The following is a 21295-nucleotide window of genomic DNA, read 5'->3' on the forward strand; positions in this document are numbered from 1 at the left end:
CTTTTAAAATGACCCCAGCCAGGTGTGGCAGCACGTGCCTGGACTCCTAGCACTTGGGAGGCTGAGGTGGGTGGATGGATCACAACGAGTTTGAGCTGGGGAGGCTGGAAACAGGGGGATCACTATGACTCCGAGCAGCATAGTGAGACCCTAAAAAAAAAAAAAAAAAAAAAAAAAAAAAAAAATTAAGGTCAAAAATTGGAGAAAAGGGAGGGCTGCAAAGTCAGCCAACATTTTTGGCCTAGCCTTTCAAGGTCAGTGAAGACTCAGGACATAGGAGAACCTGTACCATAACATTATGTAACTCAGTTGTGCCCCAAATTTTCTGATCAAGGAGATTATGGAGCCACAGAGGAATGTGATTGATGATGTATAGTGTGCCTAAGGAGAGTCACATGGAAAGAAAACTTTCTCTCAGGCTTTCACAGAGAGCAAATTGGTCAAGCAATGGCCATGACTCGTCCACATGGCTGACACTGACAAAGGATCTACAAAGTGTGGTACAGGGTTACAGGATAAATCCTAAGGGGACTTGACTGACCTTATCAGATACAAAAGTTACATTTCTTGTTATATAGGTCTTGCTTTGTCTTGGTCTTAACCATCCAGCAGAAAAGTATAAAAACGAGGTATATAAAGTAAAGCCATATTAATGTTCTGAGCTGTAAAAGGCTCAAGTCAACAACTTCTGACATTGCCAGTCCTATGGATAATCCACTACTATTGTGGACTAACTACTGGACTATGTTGGATTGTTTTGCTGAATTCACACACCTATAGTATTTAGATGTCAATAGAATACCTATCTCTGACAGGACTAAACAAAAAAAGGGGATACAAAGGAAGGGCCATTTTGTATTTGTGTATACAGAATAGTTAGGCTAGATATACAGCTACTTTCGCTTAATTCAATGAGAAGACTTGTAACAATAGTGTTTAGACAGGTTATCCTGTCTGCTTCTTGTACTATGGATAACTGCTAAGAGGATAGCAAGGTACAATGTATTAATTATTCAGAATGTCCTATTAATCACTTTTGAAACTGTCTCATTGATAATTCTTTCTCAATAAAATAAAATAAAATAAAAACTAAAAATTAAATAAATCTTTAAAAAAATAGAAGGACACCGGGGGCATTGAATTTATGGCAAATTTGGAAGTTTTTACTCACATATAATTATATTGGCTGGTGCATGCCATGTAGATTGCTGAACAAGGAATAACTTCACATTTCAAAACTGTTCAACAGTGTAATCTTCTTAAAGACATTAAAAGATTAGGAATCCAAATGTAAGTTGAAATTAAACTAATTGCTCCACTACCAATGAAAGTAATTAAATTGAGGTGACAATTTTGATGATCCAGATACATTCTAGCACTCTAGCAGAGCTAAAACATAATTACAACGTGGTTGGGTAATAGTAATTTGTCAAACTGACTTCTCTCTTTTGAGTGTGTAAAGGTTCTTTTCCATGTTGATTCTAAGATACAGCTTAAGTGTATAAATGCTAATGGGAGAAAAAAGGGGAGACGTAGAACAGTATCAGAAATGCAGACTAAGGCTCTTTCGGGTCCTCCTTTCCAAGATCACGAAAAAAAGAAGGAACAATGGTCGTGCCAAAAAGGGCCGCGGTCATGTGCAGCCTATTTGCTGCACGAACTGCTCCCGGTGCGTACCCAAGGATAAGGCTATTAAGAAGTTTGTCATCCGGAACATAGTGGAGGCCGCCGCTGTCAGGGACATTTCCTAAGTGAGTGTCTTCGACGGTTATGTGCTTCCCAAGCTGTATGTGAAGCTGCATTATTGTGTGAGTTGTGCCATTCACAGCAAAGTGGTCAGAAATAGATCTCATGAAGCCCGTAAGGACCGAACTCCTCCACCCCGACTTAGACCTGCTGGTGCTGCCCCACGACCTCCACCAAAGCCCATGGAAGGGGAGCTGGGTCTTAATGGACTGGAGAAAACTCTCTTGAGAAAGAAATAATAAATTGAATGTTATACTTTATATAGCATATTGAGTGTACCTGCCAGAGGTGGGTTGGGTTAACTCAGCCTATCCCAGTTTAAGTTTGTACTCTGAAAATGAATAAAGAGGAACACATTGGAAGGGATTTAAGGGAAAAAAAAAGAAAGAAAGAAAGAAAAGAAAAAGAAATGCAGAATAAGGTTTCTAACTAATATACATTTAGTTTTATGTTTGCCTCAGTGTGTGTGTGTGTGTGTGTGTGTGTGTGTGTCTAATACCAAAAATGGAAAGCTCAGGGTTTTCCTGCTTTTTGATGGGAAGACAGTGGTTTGCAGTGAGGAAAGGCATTTATAAGAAACTCCTCCAGTGACTTTATAGCAATAGTCCTTCAAACACAGTTGGAGCATCAATCTTACTACTAGACAGTATGAGAATCCTAGCACTGTCCCTGAAGTCATGACGGCAGCTTGAAAGTGTCCTGCCCTATTCAGGCCACTGTATTCTAACCTATTTGGGAGGCAGATGAGAGGCACTTGCCTGTGGGCAGACTGCAGGGACTGCCCCACGGGGTGGTGGAATAGCAGTTCCTGGGCTCTGTCCCGCTGACCTTGCTGCAAAACACTGAGTCTGTGAATAACAAATAAAATGTCTTAAAATTGCAGGCTTTTTTGGTTCAAGACATAATCTGTCAAGGGAAATATTTAACCTGTTTCTTCTTTTATACTGAAAAAAAAATGTATGAATCGCGGCCACCTGGGTACAATTGACAACTTAGAAGTGGATCTTAAGCTATGATCAAAGAGTGGTTAGTTAAGGCCAGGGAGATGGCTCAGTGGTCTAAGTGCCTGCCTGACAAAAGGCAAGGATCCGGGTTTGATCCCTGGTACTACACACCACGCAAAGCCAGCCACTGAAACCAGCATTGCATGCCTGTAATCTCAGTGCTGAGGAGGCTGAAACAGAAGGATCTCTCTGAGTCAGAGCTGTGTAGCCAGACCCTGTGCCAGCTACGCTCCAGTCACAGCTGTGTTGGCCTATTGCTCTGTTTCCTACAGCCATTCTTTCTCTTCTTCATTTTAGTCATATTTAAAGTTTGCTAAGTAAAGTAAGTAATTTTTTAAAGTTATTTTCTTTGCTGGAGGACTGTTTAGTATTCCTAAAGGCCCTGAGATTTCCTGAGATTTCCTAACTCTTTCTCAAGCTTTCCTGAGAAACCCATTTCCTTCTTCTAATTGCATAAGCCAATCACCTGTGCTGCCTTCTTCGTCTTCCCTGAAATCTTCCTGGGTGGCCCTCCTTTCACTCCATCATTCCAGTTATGTCACTGGTTCAGAGACATCGTGAGAAGAGGTGAAGTGCATGGTGCGCTGGTGGCGTTCTCCTGGAATCCCAGCAGGGCAGGCTGAGGCTAGACAATGACAACCACCACAAGTTCAAGACCAGCCTGGTCTTCACCGGGAGTCCTAGGTCATCCTGAACTGTGTCAAAAATTTAAAAATAGGGCTGGTGAGATAGTTCAGTGGTCTAAAGCGCCTGCTTAGGCAAGCTTAGGCAAGCACAGGGACCACAGTTCTAGTACCACATGCCATCCTGTCTCTGTCCTGAGGGTGGGCTGAATTGGAAAAAAAAAAAAATGTTTATTGTCTCCAATAATGCAATAACCAGGCACATATGACAATTTGAATTCATATTTAAATTAATATAAAATAAAACTCCAAGGCTTAGGCTGCCATGTTGCAGGGCTACGCAGTCAGCATAGAACGTTGTCTTCATCAACAAGAAAGCTCTGCTGCAAATAATTGGTTCAGACCAAACAAAACCCCAAGCAACTCTATCTGTAGCGTATAAGCACTGTAATGTTTAAGCAGTTAGAAAAAGGTACTACTAGGGCCAGCCAGATAGCTCAGCGGACTAAAGTGCCTGCTCAGGAAGGCACAAGGACGGGGGAATCCCAGATTTGCCATGCCGGCCCCGCACCCCAGGGGCACGCTGAGAGGGTAATTGAGACTGGGTGTAGTGGCGCGCACCTGTAATCCCAGCTCTTGGGAGGCTGAACACAGGTGGATCACTGTGAGTCCAAGCTGCATAGTGAGACCCTTTAGACCCTGTACATCCTTACTAAAAAAAATTTTTTAAAAAGAAAAGAAAATAAAAGAAAGAAAAAAAGAAAGCATGCAGAGGCAAAGGAAGTGAACAGGCTATTGATGTGACTTTTTTCCTAGAGAAATCTTACTTTCTTTTCCATTTCACTGGTGAAAAATTTTGCTCAATTTTTATTTTTATGGATATATATTCATATATAGATATAAATACATTTTTAGTACTGTTGAATGTTTCCTGTGTTAGGCAGAAAGCCTTTTGTTGATTAGATGTGGCAACACTTGTTTTAAAACAATAGCAGGTTCTCATGAACTTAAGTTGTCTATTTTTTGTTTTTCTCGCTTTTTAAAATATCCAGGTATTGATTCAAGGCTAATGAAATTAAATGACTATTTCAAATAAATGCTCTTTAAAGCAGTTACCTAAAAAATTTGTGTAGGCTGAAAAGTACACAGACCGCAAAAGCACAGTGAAACAGCTGAGCACACCTGTGTAAACCCGGCCCGTTTAAGGTCCAGACTTACCCTTTCCTTTTTTCTCAGAAGTAGACAAAGTCCTGATTTGTTACATCTTAGATTACTCTGCCAAGGGGCCAGAGAGACTACTTGCTAGAATAAGTGCTTTCCTAGCAAGCACGAGGGTCTGAGTTCAATCCCTGGTTCCACCAAAAAAAAAAAAAGATTATTCTGCCCTGTTTTGGGATATGAAACCATCCAATTTAAGGTGTTTATGTCCAGCTTCTTTGGCACATGCTTGTGACACAGCCATGCTCTTGTACAGCTGTGACACTTTCAATTCTTTGGAATGAATATTCCAGAATATATTCACCTTCCAGTTGATGGGCATTGCACTTGAGTTGCTGTGTTATTAACATTCTTGTACACTTTATTTACTCCACGGACACTTGCTGGCCTTGCTGATGGTTTCACTGTACCTTCTCATCTTTTCATTTTAAAAGTTAAGTTCCTTGAGAAGACAGGCACAGTGGCGCATGCACTCAGAAGGTTGAAGCAGGAAGACTGCCGCCAGTTCCAGGCCAGCCTGGGCTGCATAGTGAATTGAACCACATAACAAGACCACGCCTCAAAAATCCAAAATAATGAAATTGAAGAACCTTGAGACAGAGTGCATAACTCAACTGTCCCCTCTCACAAATGGAAGATGGATAAGCTTTAGGTATTTTATTTCTTTGCTGTGTTGTTTCTAAAAAGTCATAGGGTGTGTGTGTAGAACTGTCAGGTTCAGGTTGGTGTGTGACTGCCACAGTCAAACAGACTGTCGCATCTTGACAAGACACTCACGTGCGACTAAGGAAGGGACAGCAAAGATACCTTTGATGGTGATTGTAATTCTGGGCGCTTCTAACAGTCTCTCTCCTGGCTGTAATTGGATTTTGTTATTGAAGTAGACAAAGGTATTGCCAGTTGCCAGCCAGAACCCACTGTCCTCCCCCTCTTGTGCTTAGAAAAGCCCTGGGGAACAGCCTGGAAACCTGAACACAGGATTTGCACCAGAAGCTTGGACAAAAACGCTGCTCTCCTCTCAGAGTTAAGTAAAAGAAAAGAAAACAGAGACTGTATTAAACATCAGGGCGAGGATTTCTGTTCTCATCGTTGGCGCAGCGAACCCTAACAGTGTGCTCAGCCATTCCTTACACAGGGCAGAACAGAGTGGATTCTGGAAGAAAGAGGTCCTGCTCTTCCCAGCGACATCTGGAGCCTGCCTTTGAAAATAGTCATCAGCACATGGAAAAGGCAGCACCTCCGCACCAGGCAAGCAAGCTGGACCTGACACGGGGGCTTCTGGTCTAGTAGGCCATTGGCTGGGAGGTCTGGGAAGGCTTCTGGTCTAGCAGACCATTGGCTGGGAGGTCTGGGAAGGCTCTGCCCATAGCAAGCAAATCCCGTGTGAATTCTACATTCTATCTAAGCAAAGAATGCGTTTTGGATATTTGCATACTTCTAATACTCATTTGTGGCTGGGATTGGAAATTCATTTACCAGCGCTGTACTGAATATTGAACCCACTGAACCCGTCATTGCCTTTGTACCGTGCTGCAACCCCAGCCTCCACTTTTATTTTATTTTATTTTTTGAGACAAAAATCTTGCTAAACCACGCAAGTTAGGTTGAAACACGTGCTACTTCTGCCTCAGTCTTCCAGAACACTGGTATAACAACTACGTGCAATGCAATTTTAAAATAATAAATAAAGAAATTCTTAGTACAAGGCTGGGGAGATGGCTCAGTAGGATAAGCACTTGACTGGCAAACTCAAGGATCTGAGTTCAATCCCCGGTTCCGCAAAAAAAAAAAAAAAAAAAAGAAAGAAAGAAAGAAAAGAAATTCTTAATACATACCAACACCCTGTGCTAACTAGAATCTGAATCTCTGGAGATGGGATCCAGGAATCTTTGATTTTCATGAGCTTATAACAGATGCTGATTATGCAGTCAGGCATGAATATCACTCTCCACAAACCCTGGTTGTTTGTGGCTTATCTTTGTTCTAAGTTAATAAAATGTTAATTATGTAGATTACATTGTTTAATAGGAATGAAATGGTGATGTTCCTTAAGAAAGAAGATTTAGAGTTTTCACCAGAAAGCCAGCTTTGCCATGGACAAAAGTCTTTGGGTCCCTTCTGCTGCAATGGCTGGATGTCCCACACAAACTAACCCAAGGATTCTCTGTGCTCACCACTTATCCTCTTGGGTCTTAATCTCCTGGGGTGTCTGGGGCCCGCTATGGTAAATTATTAATCTAAATCATCCACTAATTCTTCTGTGTATCAGTTTGTGATGGACTCATTTATAGATGGTATTCATAGATATTAATAAATGTTTATTGAGTGCATGGTGCTATGCCAGACATTAGACCTCCTAATATAGATACAGTGGGGAAGACAAGGTCCCTGCCAGTGAGACCTTCCGCCTTACACACACTGTTAATTAAGATTTTTACAAGTGTATCTTTTCTTCTCACCATACATCTACTGAAAATCTGTCTTGTTAAGTCAACAGTGCTATTTTATGTGTATTTCCAAGTCCATAGTCTCTGCAAAAGAATGTGTTTTGCAAGTAAAGTTTCTAAGAAGTGAACTATTTTGGGGGGTGAGGAGGGGTGTTGTTTATTGTTGGTACCAGGAACCAGACTCCCAACCTCACACTTGCCAGGTAGGCACTGTTCTGTTGAGTTAGTTATTATCCCTGTTGTTTTTTTTTAATTATTGTCTTTTGACTAAGTTCTTCATATGTAAAGTTGGTTATTATTTTTTTTTATCATTGGCTTTTTGTCTGGCCAAGTTGTTGGTCATTCTAATCACAGAAATAGCAAGTCATTCTCTTTTAGATCCCATGAAGATTTGAAGTGTAGATTACTCAAGACCATGGAAATGTTTTTTCTACCTATTTTCCTCATTTTTTTCCATAATTGGTCTTCAGATAGATCTTCCCTAATATTAATCTACACTCTTTATTTTGTTCCCTAAAATCCTTCAGTTGCTTCCTATGGCTTTCAGCATTGCATGATGCATTTGAGACACTAGGTATCTTTGTCTTGCTTTCTCTTCTTTTGCAATTTTATATTCCCCAAATCACCCCTCCAAGCTATCCAGTTTGTGGATAATTCCATTCTGATTCCTCCCAATGTCTTGATTCATACAATTCCAAGTCCTTTCTCCACCCCAGATGGGTCCTCCCTAATTCTTGTCAATTATCAAAATCCAGCTCTGTGCAAGAAACCTCTTCTAGTCTCTTATGGAATCAGATTTTCCATAAGTACTATGGTGTTCTGTATTTTCCTCTACTTGGAGACTATCTTGGGATAAAGAATTTCTTGGAGTACCTAACACAAAGCAAATATGAGATAAAGGTAAAACCAAAGGGAAGAGGATCCTCAGGTGTCACACTCTGTGCATTAGGGAAATGTTCCCTAAAGGAAAACTGAATTAAAAGGAGCTGTACTCTTGTCTGTGTCCTAATGATTCGTATTGCAGAAAAATTTATGGAAAACAAAGTGATGCATTTATTTATGCCAGTACACGGGCACTCAAAGTCCATGCTATGGTTTATGTGCAGATGTCTGCCTACCGCCTCATGTAGTCATGGACAAGGGCTTTCCACAGGTGGCTAAATCCAGAATTTGGGATTGATTCATGGTCCAGTGCTGGGACTGAGGGTGTGAGCACTGGGCTGGGTGGCCTGCATAGAAGGGACAGAAAGGGGTTGTCCCTCTCATTTGTTATGCTTCCTGTCCTCTGCTGCCATAAACTGTTGCCCTCTGCCATGTGCCACCCTGCCTTGGAGCCAGCTGATTATGGACTGAAACCTCTAAAACCAGAGCTAAATAAGCTTCTCCCTGTTAACTCTGAGGATGGGATATTTTGTTTCAGCAATATTTTGTTTCAGTTGACTACCAGTTTTAAGGTTGTCAATAGTGCAGAGCAATAGAGTTGTTCAGTTAGTCAAGGCATCTGTGATTTTAAACATTACTTAAAATGATAACCAATCATAAAGTAACGTAGGTATTTTACATCAGTGTTTCCCACTATGGTGGACATGTGTGTCTGCTAATTTTTAGAATTTGAATAAATTTTAAAATCAGTTTCTCAGCCTTGCTGATGACATTTTACTGCTCGTCGCTATTGGCTGTAGTGTCAAAAACTTGATGTCGGAATATTAAATTTACATTAATTAGGTACTGATGGGTTCAAAATAGGAAATTTACCCTTTTCTTTTTTATTTAAAACTCAAGGAGAAATGGGAATAAGTGCTTTTCAAAACATGGTGATTCTTTTTCCATAAATCTGCTCACTTGATAATACAACTTTGCTAAGCTAAAGAAAAACATCCTTAATAGAGGTTCTTAAATAAAACTCAAGTTCTGATAAATGAAGGACATTGCTAATGTTGGTTTTCAATGTAATTTACAATTGCTGTTTCTAAGTTATGATAACACACCAGATTTATGTTACTTTAATATTTTTTACTTGGGCTGGCATAGCTCATAAAAACTTTTCCCACTACATATAAATTTGTAGGACCACTTTCTTAAACCAGGTTAAAAAAAAAACCACAGATATATGGAAAGTAATACAAGATAAGAATGTATGAAATTATACAAGTTTGATCTGTTTGTTTGAAGGACACTTATTATAGCATGATAATTTGAAAGCAGAAAGAAAGAACTGAGTTGCATGTGAATGTATCATTCATACAACAAGCACACAAGAAGCTATTTAGGGTGGCACACACCTATAATACCAGCACTTGGGAGGCTGAGTCAGGAGGATCTCCGTGAGTTCAAGGCCAGCCCTTTCAGCTTAAACTAAAAAGGGAGACCCTGTCAAAAAAATAATAAAAATAATAAGAGACGCCCTATACTTAACATTACAACAAGTAGTACAGCTTCATCCTCAAACTTTGCTGTTGGGTTATTAGAGTTTCTTGGAATAAAAAGAAACACAATTATAAAAATCTCCCCTCTATTACACTGAATAAAGCTATAGGAAACAGAAATGTATAAGGCATCCAAGCTCAAGCTAGATAAGATCCTGATGCCATTTCTATTCATTTGTCTAAAACAAGCTTTCAGGAACTTGACACCTCTTAAGTCAATAAGAATAAGCTCTAAGAAGGGTTTTCAACAGAAGATTGCCTTCACCATTGTTAACGCTGTGTTAGATTTCTTCTTGCACAAAATGCAGCTTTATTGCATAAGGAAGTTTAAGGAAAATCATTAAGAAGTGACAGTTTTCTTCTCATGCTCAGCACTCCCAGGTCTTGGAGTGTGCCTCCAAACACAGGCCAGCCCACTGTGGCTTAAACGGCCTTCTCAGTTATTGGATCTTTCTCTGAGATCTACTGAAATACAGCTCCTTGCAGCTGAACTGACTCTCGACATCCTGTATTGCTTTCTTTCTTTCAGTTTCAGGAGAATCAGGGCTCATGTTTCATGTTGCTTTTATGGTTTCCATGTCCACCGATTGTGTGGAATTGAGAAATGGTATTCAAAGGGGCCTCGTACCACACATCAAAAGATTATGCTACACAGGCACAGTGCAAAGCGCATGTGCCCCTCAGCTATGCTAGGCGGTAGGTAATTAGCCCACCGTGCTGAGTTTGAAACTGCAGAGCAGAAATAAGCCATACAAGTGGCACACACTAGAAGCAGAGTCTGAATTAAGGCAGATCCAGCATCCACAACCTATGTGTATTTCTTCCCTGGAAAAATCCCCTCGCTTCCCCCACATTCAACTAATTATTTTTGAAGCCATAAAGTATGAAAGTGACACTTGAAGGGTGGAAGGATATCACTGAGGTGCCCTACTTCCACTGCGGTGACTTGACTCCTCCTATCTTGTCTGGATCAGTTCTTAATCATGAAAGAACTAATATCAATCACATTTTAAGGGCTCTGTCTCCTGATTATCTACTTAAATACAATTGAAACACCAAGATCATGAACTGTTATTGTATTTGCCTATTTTATTAGTAAGCAGATTATGGGGAACAGATATTTCTCCAAAGAAGCTATACAAATAGTACATTCCCCCTACGATGCAGAACATCATCAGCTATCAAGGATATCAATTATGTACACATATGAGATGCCACTTCATATATGCTTGGATAGCTATAATGAAAAAGAAAATTGGGCTGGGGATAGAGCTTAGTGGCACAGCACCTGATTGGCAAGTGCAAGGTCCTGAGTTCAATTCCCAGTACCAAATAAATAAATAAATGAATAAGAAAATCAGAAATGTTGGCTAACATATGGAATTGGAACCCTTGTTTGTTGTAGAGACAATGTTATTAATGTTAATTAATTGGTACAGGGTCTTGCTATGCAGCTTGGACTCATAGTGATCCTGCTATCTCAGCCTCCCCAGTGCTCAGATTACAGGTGAGTGTCACTGTGCCTGGCTTCAGTGGCTGGCATGCCGTGATGGGAGTGGCATGTAGTGACAGGGATTAACTCTGGGTCTTTGTGCTTGCCAGGCAGGTGCTTAGACTGCTGGAGAACTCTCTCTCCAGCTCCAGAGTTTCTTATTAAAGTGATGAAAATATTTCAGATTTAGGTTACGATGGTTACACAACTCTGTGAGTGCGGGAAAAAGAAACACTGCATTGGGTGGTTTTTTTTTTTTTTTTACATGGGTAGTTTGTTGTACACAATTTACATGTCAATAAAAATGTTAAGAACTGCTTATATTACCTATTGACTAGAACTCTACAACAAAAAAATACCTAGTTTTATAGATCTCTTATGATCTCTGCTATTCGGCACGAGTATGTTTCCACTGGAAATTTTTTTCTTTTCATTGATCTTTCCCAAAGCCCAGGTCTGAAATTGTACTTCGTTCTTTGAAGAGGGAAAAAAATGTAAGGACAAAAGATTGATTTCATAAAATCCTCATTTCTATCCTGTGCTGGGCCTCCTTCCCTAATGAGCTCTGCTGTTTCTTCGCATTCAGCCCCCGTGTGGACACTTTTCCTGTTTTCTCTCTCTCTTCCTTAAAGCAGAATGCTATAATGTGGAGAGAGGAAAGGAGTGGGAGTCAAATTCAGGCTTGATGGTTATTTCTGCTTCCTGTAAACTGTGTGACTCAGCCCAAATAAATCACCTTCCCTGAGCATATTTATTTATACGCCATCCAGATAATGGTAAAATTAGAGGTCGCTGTCCATCTTTTTAGCTGGGATGAAGTGTACTAAGTAAGCTGACAGCTGATGCAGGTCAAGCACCTTGCATTTAGTGGGGTCTCAATGGATGCTATTTATATATTACCATATACAAGGGAAAGATCATTTTGTATTTATATATACAAAATAGGATAAATTTACAGCTACTTTCGCTTAACTCAATGAGAAGAAAGAGGTGTACTATCAGTGTTTGGACAGAATATCCTGTCTGCTTCTTGTACCATGGATAACCACTAAGAAGATAACAATGTACAGTGTATTGACTATCAAAACTGTCCTGTTAGTCAGCTGTGAAACTATCTCATTCATATTTATTTCACAATAAAAAAATAAATTAAATATTAAATATATATATATATATACATATATATATACATATATATGTATATATATATAAAACCGACCTTCTAGCAAGCATCATAGAACTTATTCTGACACTTATATTAGTTCTCAGAGCACTTAAAAGAGACTACAGTTCCAGCTACCCCGTGAGCATCACATACTTGCCTTGCCTCAATACTGTGAGGGCTGTGTGAAATTTCGCTGTTACAGTCTCCATCGACCCACTTGAGAAATTGGATTACGGTGCAAAAATACGTGTCTATTGGAACAAATGCATCTTGCACAATTATATTTCATGCCTCTATCAATAGAAGTGAATTTTTTTAAAATTCCTTATTAAAACAAAACGGTTTAGTGGCATGAAAAAACCTCCTGGGGGCTGGAAGATGAGCTAGAGCCCGGGCCCTGTGGGTGGTGGCTCTCGTGACCACGCATGTGGAGTGGCGTGGCAACTTTGGGTGACTTAGCGAAAAAAAAAATCATTTTCTCATGCTTATACCTTTTCTTCTCTCTTAAAGACTAAATTGATTCCGAAATGTCACTCTGTTATCTGGGTAATTTCTATGACTTTGGCACCATGCCAGCCCTGAGAGGAGACTACTTTTACAGCCCAGCTTGCTTGGTACTGGCTGGGTCAGTGGGCACCTCGTCCATCTTCCCCTGCTGGTGAATAATCCCGGGTGAGTGGGGGAACGCAGAAAAGCCTCGCTCCTCTCTGCCCTGGTCCACTCAGCTTTAGTTCTCCAGGTGGGACCAGCAAGAGGCCATTTTATTTATTTATGTATTTAGTACAGGGTGTACAGGGTCTCGTACAGTGATCCTTCTTGTACAGTGATCCTTCCTGCTTTTCCAGTGCACCCCGGGGGCGGGGCCAGCATGTCAGCCCTGGGATGGAACTCCCACCCCTGCAACTGCCTAAACAGGTGCTTTAACCCACTGAACTATCTGGCTGGCCTTTCACAAGACATTTTAAATTAAGCTTCTTTCTAGTTCAGTTTACATTTCATCTTATAAGCACTAACTAGGGGAAAATTGCTAAAACATGTTATCAGAGAACATTGATAAAATCTTATCAATTTGATAAGAAAATCTTATCAAGAAAATCTCTGCCAATCAAAGAGACTGGCGAGAGACTGCAACTGAGACTGGGCATGGTGGCGCGTGCCTGTAATCCCAGCATTTGGGAGGCTGAACACAGGAGGATCACAAGGAGTTGGATCTGTACAGTGAGACCCTGTACTAAATACATTTTTTTTTTTTAAGCACGCTAATTTATCTTTTCAAGATTTCTTGAGGGATTGGGGAGATAGCTCAGTAGAATAAGTGCTTGCCTGGCAAGCCCCAGGGCCTGAGTTCAATCCCTGGTTCATTTCTTGTGTGGTCTGAAAGATAAACTGGGTTTCTTAGGAAACATTCCTGGGTCCTAAGAAGTCATTTCCAAAAGGAGGTGAGCTCCCTGAGGTAGTCAGCATCCTTGTCTGGACAACGAATCTTGTCAAGGATGATGAGATTTACCAGACTGGAGAAGAACTCCGTTTTTCTGTGATTGGTTTTTGTGAACGGCACCAATTCCTTCAGGAGAGTCCTCACAGCCTGTCTGAGGTGGGTTTTGATGTGCCGTGTGTCCCGCGATGGTGCACAATAAACGTGCTGCTCCTCGCCACTCCTCTCAGCTTTCCCCCCTACCCTGAGAAAATAAAAAGATCCCCGGGGATGGGCTCAATGCACCCAGGCGCCTTGCAAGTCAGCCATGATTCGGGCTCGGGTCTTTTAGCTTGGGGCCCTTGTTGGGTCCCCTGTTACTTCGTTATCCAGGACGAGCAAGGTCTCCTGTGCTCAGCTGTTCAGCACGCCCTCCAAGGGAGAGACTTTCTCCTGCGCTTTCCTCAGACTGAGCAGGGATTTTTTTTTTTTTTTTTTTCCTCGCAGTTCTTGATCTTCTATGCCCTTGCATCAGCTAAAAATCTCTTTATTTATCACAATATTAACTTTTTTAAAAAAACTTTTTGAGGCAGGGTCTCATTATGCACTTCAGGTTGACCTTCTGCTCACTTTATAGCGCAGGCTGGTCTCAAACTCACCAAGATCCTCCTGCCTCAGTCTCCCAGAGCTGGGATTACAGTCTTGCACCACCACACCCCGCCAATGACCATATTAAATGTTCACGGTCCCCACTCCCATTTTATCTTTCTTAGCATTAGTTTCAAGCAGTGCTTCTAGAGCTTCTATTTGCCTGCAGGTCCTGGCCATTTTACTGAAATGCAAATTCTGATGCTGAGTCAGGGTGGGGCTCAGCGCCCTGGAAGCTGAGGGAGGGCTACACTTTGATTAGGGAGAAATGAAAGCCTGTCCTGTTTTCTCCAGAGTTTAACATCAGGTGGAGGGGACAGGAGGAGGCTGTCTGAGGTCACGGGCCAGTGTCTGCTTAGGTGATTCCCAAGGAGACCGAGGGCAAGTGATAGGGCAGCACCAAACCTCAGATATCACTGCCTCAAGGATTTTGTTCTTTATTGTCTGAAAAATACCCTGAGCTTACTGACCTTCAGACAGAGGCTTTGTGGAAGACTGCCAGTGTCCAATCCTCTTTAAAATGGAAATGAGGGGGATGGGCGTGGAGCTCAGGCAGAATGGCTGCCTGGCAAGCGCACCGTTCTGAGTTCAAGCCCTAGCATGGGGAAGAGAGAGGAAGCAAAAGCAATAAGGATTTGGATACTTACATAGGATCTGAGTACGACATAGTGGTGGATTGTAAAGATTTTGAACATTTTTAATATTATCTTACCCCACAAAATTTTATACAATCACCCTTCCTTCCTCACTCATCCCCTTTTACCTGAGATTGAAACCGAGGCACTTAGCAACATCCTCAGCTCTATTTTAATTTTTTATTTGATTGTTTCTGAGGTAGTGTCTCACTAAGTCACTAAATTCCCTAAACTGTACTCAAACTTGAGATCTTCCTGCCTCAGTCTCCCCGAGTGCTAAAATTATAGGCATGTGCCATGACTTCCAGCTTCACACTTAAAACATTTTTGACACATTGAATATATTTTCTTTTTTTGGTGGAACCAGGGATTGAACTCAGATCCTTGCACTTGCCAGGGAAGCGCTTATTCTACTGAGCCATCTCCCTGGCTCTTGAATATATTTTCATAGAAAAAAAAAGCCTGTTTTCAAGTTAGCTGTGGTAACAAACACATGTGACCCTACTGATATAGGAAGATGAAACTCTGAACCTGAAAGCTAGGGCCAAGTTTGTGGTCTCTGAAATGGAAGAATGAATTTTAGGAACAACCGAGGCTGAAACCAGAATATACTGGGGGGAGGGGAAAGAAAACTTCTGTCTGAGAAAGGGTTTAAAGTGGACCGGAGCAGGTAGCCTGGAAATCTGCCTTTTCCAGAGATTTTTATAGAGTGAAACCATGCTGTTAGGTGGGTCTAAGGTGGAAAACATGGGAACTTGCTCAGTGGGCATGAGGTGGGACAACACTATGGCCAGCCAATAAGGTTACACGCACAACTGCTCAGGTAAAATTGATTAAATCCAGGACCAAATGGGGAAGTGAGTCACACAGTGAGTGGGCATGAATATAGAACAGGGGCTTTTTCTTAGGTACTGGGTCAGTGACTTTCTGGCTTTTTCAAGGTGATTAATAACATTTAGAATATTAATCCCTGATGCCCATCCCTAGGGAAGCATGTGGCTGTGTTTGTTTACCCTTTTGTCTTGAGGTCTGGCCCACAGTAAGAGTGCCTGTGTCTTCCAAAGTTACCGAGTCTCTTGTCTTCTGTATTATCTCCTTAAGGGCCTAGCCCTGTTTGACTGTCAATACTTTTTTTTTTTTTTGGCGGAACCGGGGATTGAATTTAGACCCTTACGCTTGCCAGGGAAGTGCTTATTCTACTGAGCCATCTCGGCGGCCCCCGACTGCTTTATTTCTATCAAACCCAACTATCCAGCACCATCACTGGGAAGGCTTAAGCAGGAGGCTTGCTAAGAGTTGAGTCCAGGCTGAACTAAATAGAATGACTGTCTCAAAAACAAGCAGAAAAAATGAAATGACCTGTTTTTATATTCATGTGGCCATCTATCTTTATTACCAAAATTACAACTGACATAGCCTGATTTATAACCAAGCAATGCTGAGATGACAAATATATATCTGAAAACAATATATTTTCATAGAAATAATCCATTACTTTTGTAGTCAGTTCATATATGTACATCTCTATGCCTGTATCTATGCTTATATGTGCATCCATGTATAAGCGCAACTAGGAGAAATTTGGGGACAAATATGGTTGACAGAATAAAGCTAAGAAAGCCAAAATAAATAATGGCTTATTAATAGCTGTCCTCATTTCATATGTACAGAGAACAATCAATATACAACAACCAATCAACATTTTTTGTAAAAAAAAAAAAAAAAAAAAAAAAAATGGGGCAGAACATGGGTTAATCCCACAGTGTTTGATGCCCAGGTAAGAGAATTAGGCATAATAAACAAAAAAGAAAGAAAGCAGGTGCAAGAAAATGGAGAGGCCATTTAAGCAGAAGCAATGTCCAGGAAAAGCTTTGCTTGGCAAGTGACATGCCAGCTGGGAGATGAGGAGAATGAATTAGGTCTTCAGAGTCTTGTGTGTTTGTATGTAGTGGGGAGATGGCTCAGTGGCACAAGCACCTGCCTGGCAAGGGCAAATTCCTGAGTTCAATTCCCAGTACCAACAAAAATATGCCTGGGGAAAGAATGGGGGATGCCCTTGCATGGGAAACTGCAAATACAAAGAAGAAAATGAGTCTGGCAAATTCAGAAAGAGGAAACTGGGGCCGGGGAGATGGCTCAGTGGAATAAGCGCTTCCCTGGCCAGCGCAAGGGTCTGAGTTCAATCCCCGGTTCCGCAAAAAAACAAAACAAAACAAAAACAGAAAGAGGAAACTACGCACAAAGTGTTTGCAACAATGAGTGAGTGGGGATATGGTAGGATATGGCACTGATCTATTGAGAAGAAAATCACATGTGGGCTTTATATAGGGCATAAAATGGCCTTTGATTTTGTTCAAAGATCAATAGAAGTCATAAGAGATTTGAAACAAGGAATAACAGTTACTATTGTATTTTCTTTTAAATCACTGTGCTTGCTACATAGAAATTGCACAGTGGATCAATTTTAACAAATTATTTATTCATTCATTGATTCAGTCATTTTAGAGTACTGGGGACTGAACTCAGGGTCTTTTGCACTGAGCCACATCTCCACCCCTTTTTGAGAAAGGGCTCAAGCTTGTAATCCTTCTGTCTCAGCCCCTACAGTGCTGAAGTTACTGGTGTATGCCACCATGGTCATCACATCTGTTGAAATTAGATAACAACAGAGAAATCTTTAAAGTTCTATTATATACATTGGACATGTCTGTTCTTGAGTTATTGATATTTACTGTAATGGTATCAATTTCTTGTTTTGTAAACATTTTTAATTTACAAAGCAGAAAATGGTTATTTTTTGGTTGCTTTTATGAATCCAAACTATTTGTAGAAGAAATAATATATCGCTTTTGCATTTCAAGGCACTGCTTTGCATAACATACTTTATAAAAATTTACAAACAGAAAACTACCATTTGCTCTGGATTTTGCTTTGCGGTGGTTGGCCTGGCAGAAACATACTTGCAGAGTCAGTTGTTTTCCCCCTTACTTCACGTTTGTTAAGTTAAACACTAATAATTTCAATTGAGTCAATAGCCATGTTTTATGCAAAATAAAAGGAAAGTTGAAAACTCATAGTATTACAGGGATCGGCAGGCAACTGTGCAAATCCAACTTAGTATAAAATCATAGGTTTAGGGATCGGGAGATGGCTCAGTGGCTTAAATACCTGCCTGGCAAACACAAGATCCTGAGTTTGATCCCTGGTACCAGAAAAAAAAAAAAAAAGTAAAAAAGTAAGTAGAAAGACCGGTCAGATAGCTCACTGGATTAAAGCGCCTGCATAGGCAGATGCAGGGACTGGGGTTCAATCCCTGGCCCCCCAGGGTGTGCTGAGACATGATTGAGACTAGGCATGGTGGCATGTGCCTACAATTCCAGTGCTTGGGAGGCTGAGAACAGGAGGATCACTACAAGTCTGATCTGTATAGTGAGACCCTATAGACCATGTACTAAATACATTTTTTTTTAAAAGTAGAAAAGAAACAAAGAAAGAAGATAGGAATGGGTAGAACCTGTAGCCAATTTGGAACCTATAGTTCCTGAGTGGCAATTTCTTCAGTCCTGATTTATTTTGCTATATTGATTTAACATATAAACAAAAGTGACATTTGGGTAACATGGCTTTAGGAATGGAAATCTAGTGGAAGTCTTTCTATTACATTACTGACTCAACTGTGCCATTTCTAATGTGGTCCACATTTTTTACATTACTGATGTGAATGTATAAGACAAGGGAAATTTGGAACTGAGTTACTGTAAATGTATCTTTTTCTGAGAAAGATTAATTTGAAATTAGTGCAGGTTACTCCATAATCCAGCCACTAAGTTAAGGTAGTAAAAAGTCAGAGATTAACAGGCACATTGATGTTATTGTAAGTTTTTATAGTAGAATTATTAAATACTTTCAATGTAATAATTCTGATTAAGAAAAATAATGATGGGCTGGGGAGATAGCTTGGCAGTCTAAATACCTGCCTGGCAAGCGCAAGGGCCCAAGTTTGATCCCCAGTACCACATGTAGTGTTGGCCTCCACTGAAACCAGGCATGGTGGAGCACACCAGTAATCCCAGCACTGGGAGACTGGAACAGGAGGATCGCTAAGAGTCTGAACTGCATAGTGAGACCCTATACCAAATAAATAAATAAAAGATTAAAAAATATATAAATAAAACAAAAACAAAGAATGATAATCTATGGCTTTATTTTTTAGTACCAAAGAGTTTATCCATTGTACTTCTGTGAGAGCCAAAAAATAATCTAGTAATTTTTTAATCATTTTTTGTTACACATCTGAGACTAATTCCAAATGTTTATAGACATTATATATATATTGAATCATACAAAGCTTTTTATACAAAGCTTATTATGCTTTAGACTACTGTACATTGTTTTTACTCCTTTATAATTACTCAACTACCTTTGAGGATATGACTCCTAGTTGATCGTGGATAAATTAGCTCCTAGTTTTAAAGTGGCCATTTACTTTAGAGTTGGCAAATATTTGGTACTGTTTTTTTTTTTTTACATGTTTTTGTGTTTATTGATTTTACAAAACATTGGGCTTCAGTGTGGCTTTTTGATATATGCACATAATAAATACTGTACATGGATCATATCCAACTCCCCTCCAATAGTTGGGGGTGGTTCTGTGTGGTATTTAATAAGCACCTGGATCTGGTTTGTTACTTTGGACAGTGTTGTTCCCTATGTGACTTTTGACACAGAAAATACTCTAACATGTTACACATTGTCATAGAAAACTAACAAGAAACATGAGATGTAATATCTTCTAAGAAGGGTAACTCACGAAATGATTATTTGTGAAGGAAAAATTTTACCTAAAGGAGTAAACTTTTGTTTCAGGCATATAAATACAAATGAGGGGGCCAGGGAGATTCCTCAGTGGAATAAGTGCTTCCCTGACAAGTTCAAGGGCCTGAGTTCAATCCCCTGTTCCGCTAAATAAATAAATAAATAAATAAATGCAAATGAAAAATTAAAAGTTCTGGTTAAGGGCCAGGGATATAGCTCAGTGACACAAGCACCTGCCTGACAAGCTCAAGGTCTTGAGTTCAATCCCTAGTACCGCAAAAATAAATAAACATTCTAATTAAGATTTAAGTATAGATGCATACTATATACCAATATCACATCTCTTATTAATAACAAGTATATCCTTTAATAGCCTTAGTATATTTGTGATTTCGTCCAGATGAACCTAGTAATTCATCTAGTCATTCTTGGCTATAGGGCATTCTTGATGTGACTAATAAAAGCAAACTCCACCCACAGGCTGTCTAGAGCTTAGCTAATGAGATAGAGCAGTGAGGGGCTGACATTCTTTTATGAGAATGCTGCGATGTGACTGATAATTCGATTTCTCTTCCACAGTAGGTTGTTATACATAATTATCCTGAGACCTCATCAAGCCTAAGAAAAAGCCTTACACACCCTAGGAAGGTAGGTTCTGTATGCTTAACGTCCCATCACAGCATGGAAAAAGCGAGCAGCTTTGCAAGCTGTGATTTAATGAAGGCTTTTTTCCCCCTCTCAATGATTTGCTGAAAAGTCATACACCATCCCACTTACCCTTACTTATGCTTCAAATCCACACTGGCTTATATATGAGCAACACCAAAATTGTAAGTTCTAGGAAATTAGCAAACATGGAAGTCCATGTTGGTGCTAGGCATCACTAATAGGAAAGGTGGAAGGCTGGGGTAAGACACTGATTAGTCACTTTAGAACCCCAAGAAATGTGCCCTGGCCAACAGGAGTAAGCCTAGAGCAGCTTTGGCTCATCAGTATTACACCCATCATGTTTAACCCCATCATGTTTTTTGACAGGTCTCCTTCCCCTGTAGCCCAGGCAGGCCTTGAGCTCCTCACTGTCCTTCAGCCTCAGCTTCTAGAATGCTGGGGTTACAGGACTGTGCTGTCAGGCCTGTCCATCGATCATTAGTGTTGAAATACATAGTTGACAATTATTAATAATTGTTAACTAATAACTATTATTGACATTACTAATGAATTTAGGATTTAATTTGTAGTTGATGCATATTCACAGAAATGAAAGATGTCAGGAGCTGGTAGTGTAGTGAAATGCAGATTCTTTTTTTTTTTTTTTTCTCTCTTTTTTTTTTTGTGGAACCAGGGATTGAACTCAGATCCTTGCGTTTGCCAGTCAAGCGCTTATCCTACTGAGCCATCTCCCCGGCCTGAAATGCAGATTCTGATTGTAGCTATGTAGATGCATAGCTGACAATCATCTGCAAAAGGTGTTTTCCTTAATTCCAATAATTTCATTAGTTTTTATCTTTCTATAAAAAAGTCAAGCTTTTTTATAGCAAATATTGCTTAAATTATTTGCTATTAAATGAAGCAAAGTTCTATCTGTGTCAGTACTAGAACATTCAGACAATGAGGTCAAACTGTTTAGGAAAGTAAGGAGAATATCATAGTTCCAAGCATTTT

At 40.2% G+C, this 21295-nt stretch overlaps 1 protein-coding gene across 3 annotated transcripts in view; it reads left to right on the top strand.

Annotated features, from left to right (window-relative positions):
* The window catches only part of Prkg1 (protein kinase, cGMP-dependent, type I), a 1308883-nt gene that overhangs the window by 685444 nt on the left and 602144 nt on the right, over positions 1-21295 (top strand). The window lies entirely within an intron of this gene.

Source organism: Octodon degus, unplaced genomic scaffold (assembly GCF_000260255.1).
Source record: "Octodon degus isolate 3935 unplaced genomic scaffold, OctDeg1.0 scaffold00005, whole genome shotgun sequence".
Lineage (NCBI taxonomy): Eukaryota > Metazoa > Chordata > Mammalia > Rodentia > Octodontidae > Octodon > Octodon degus.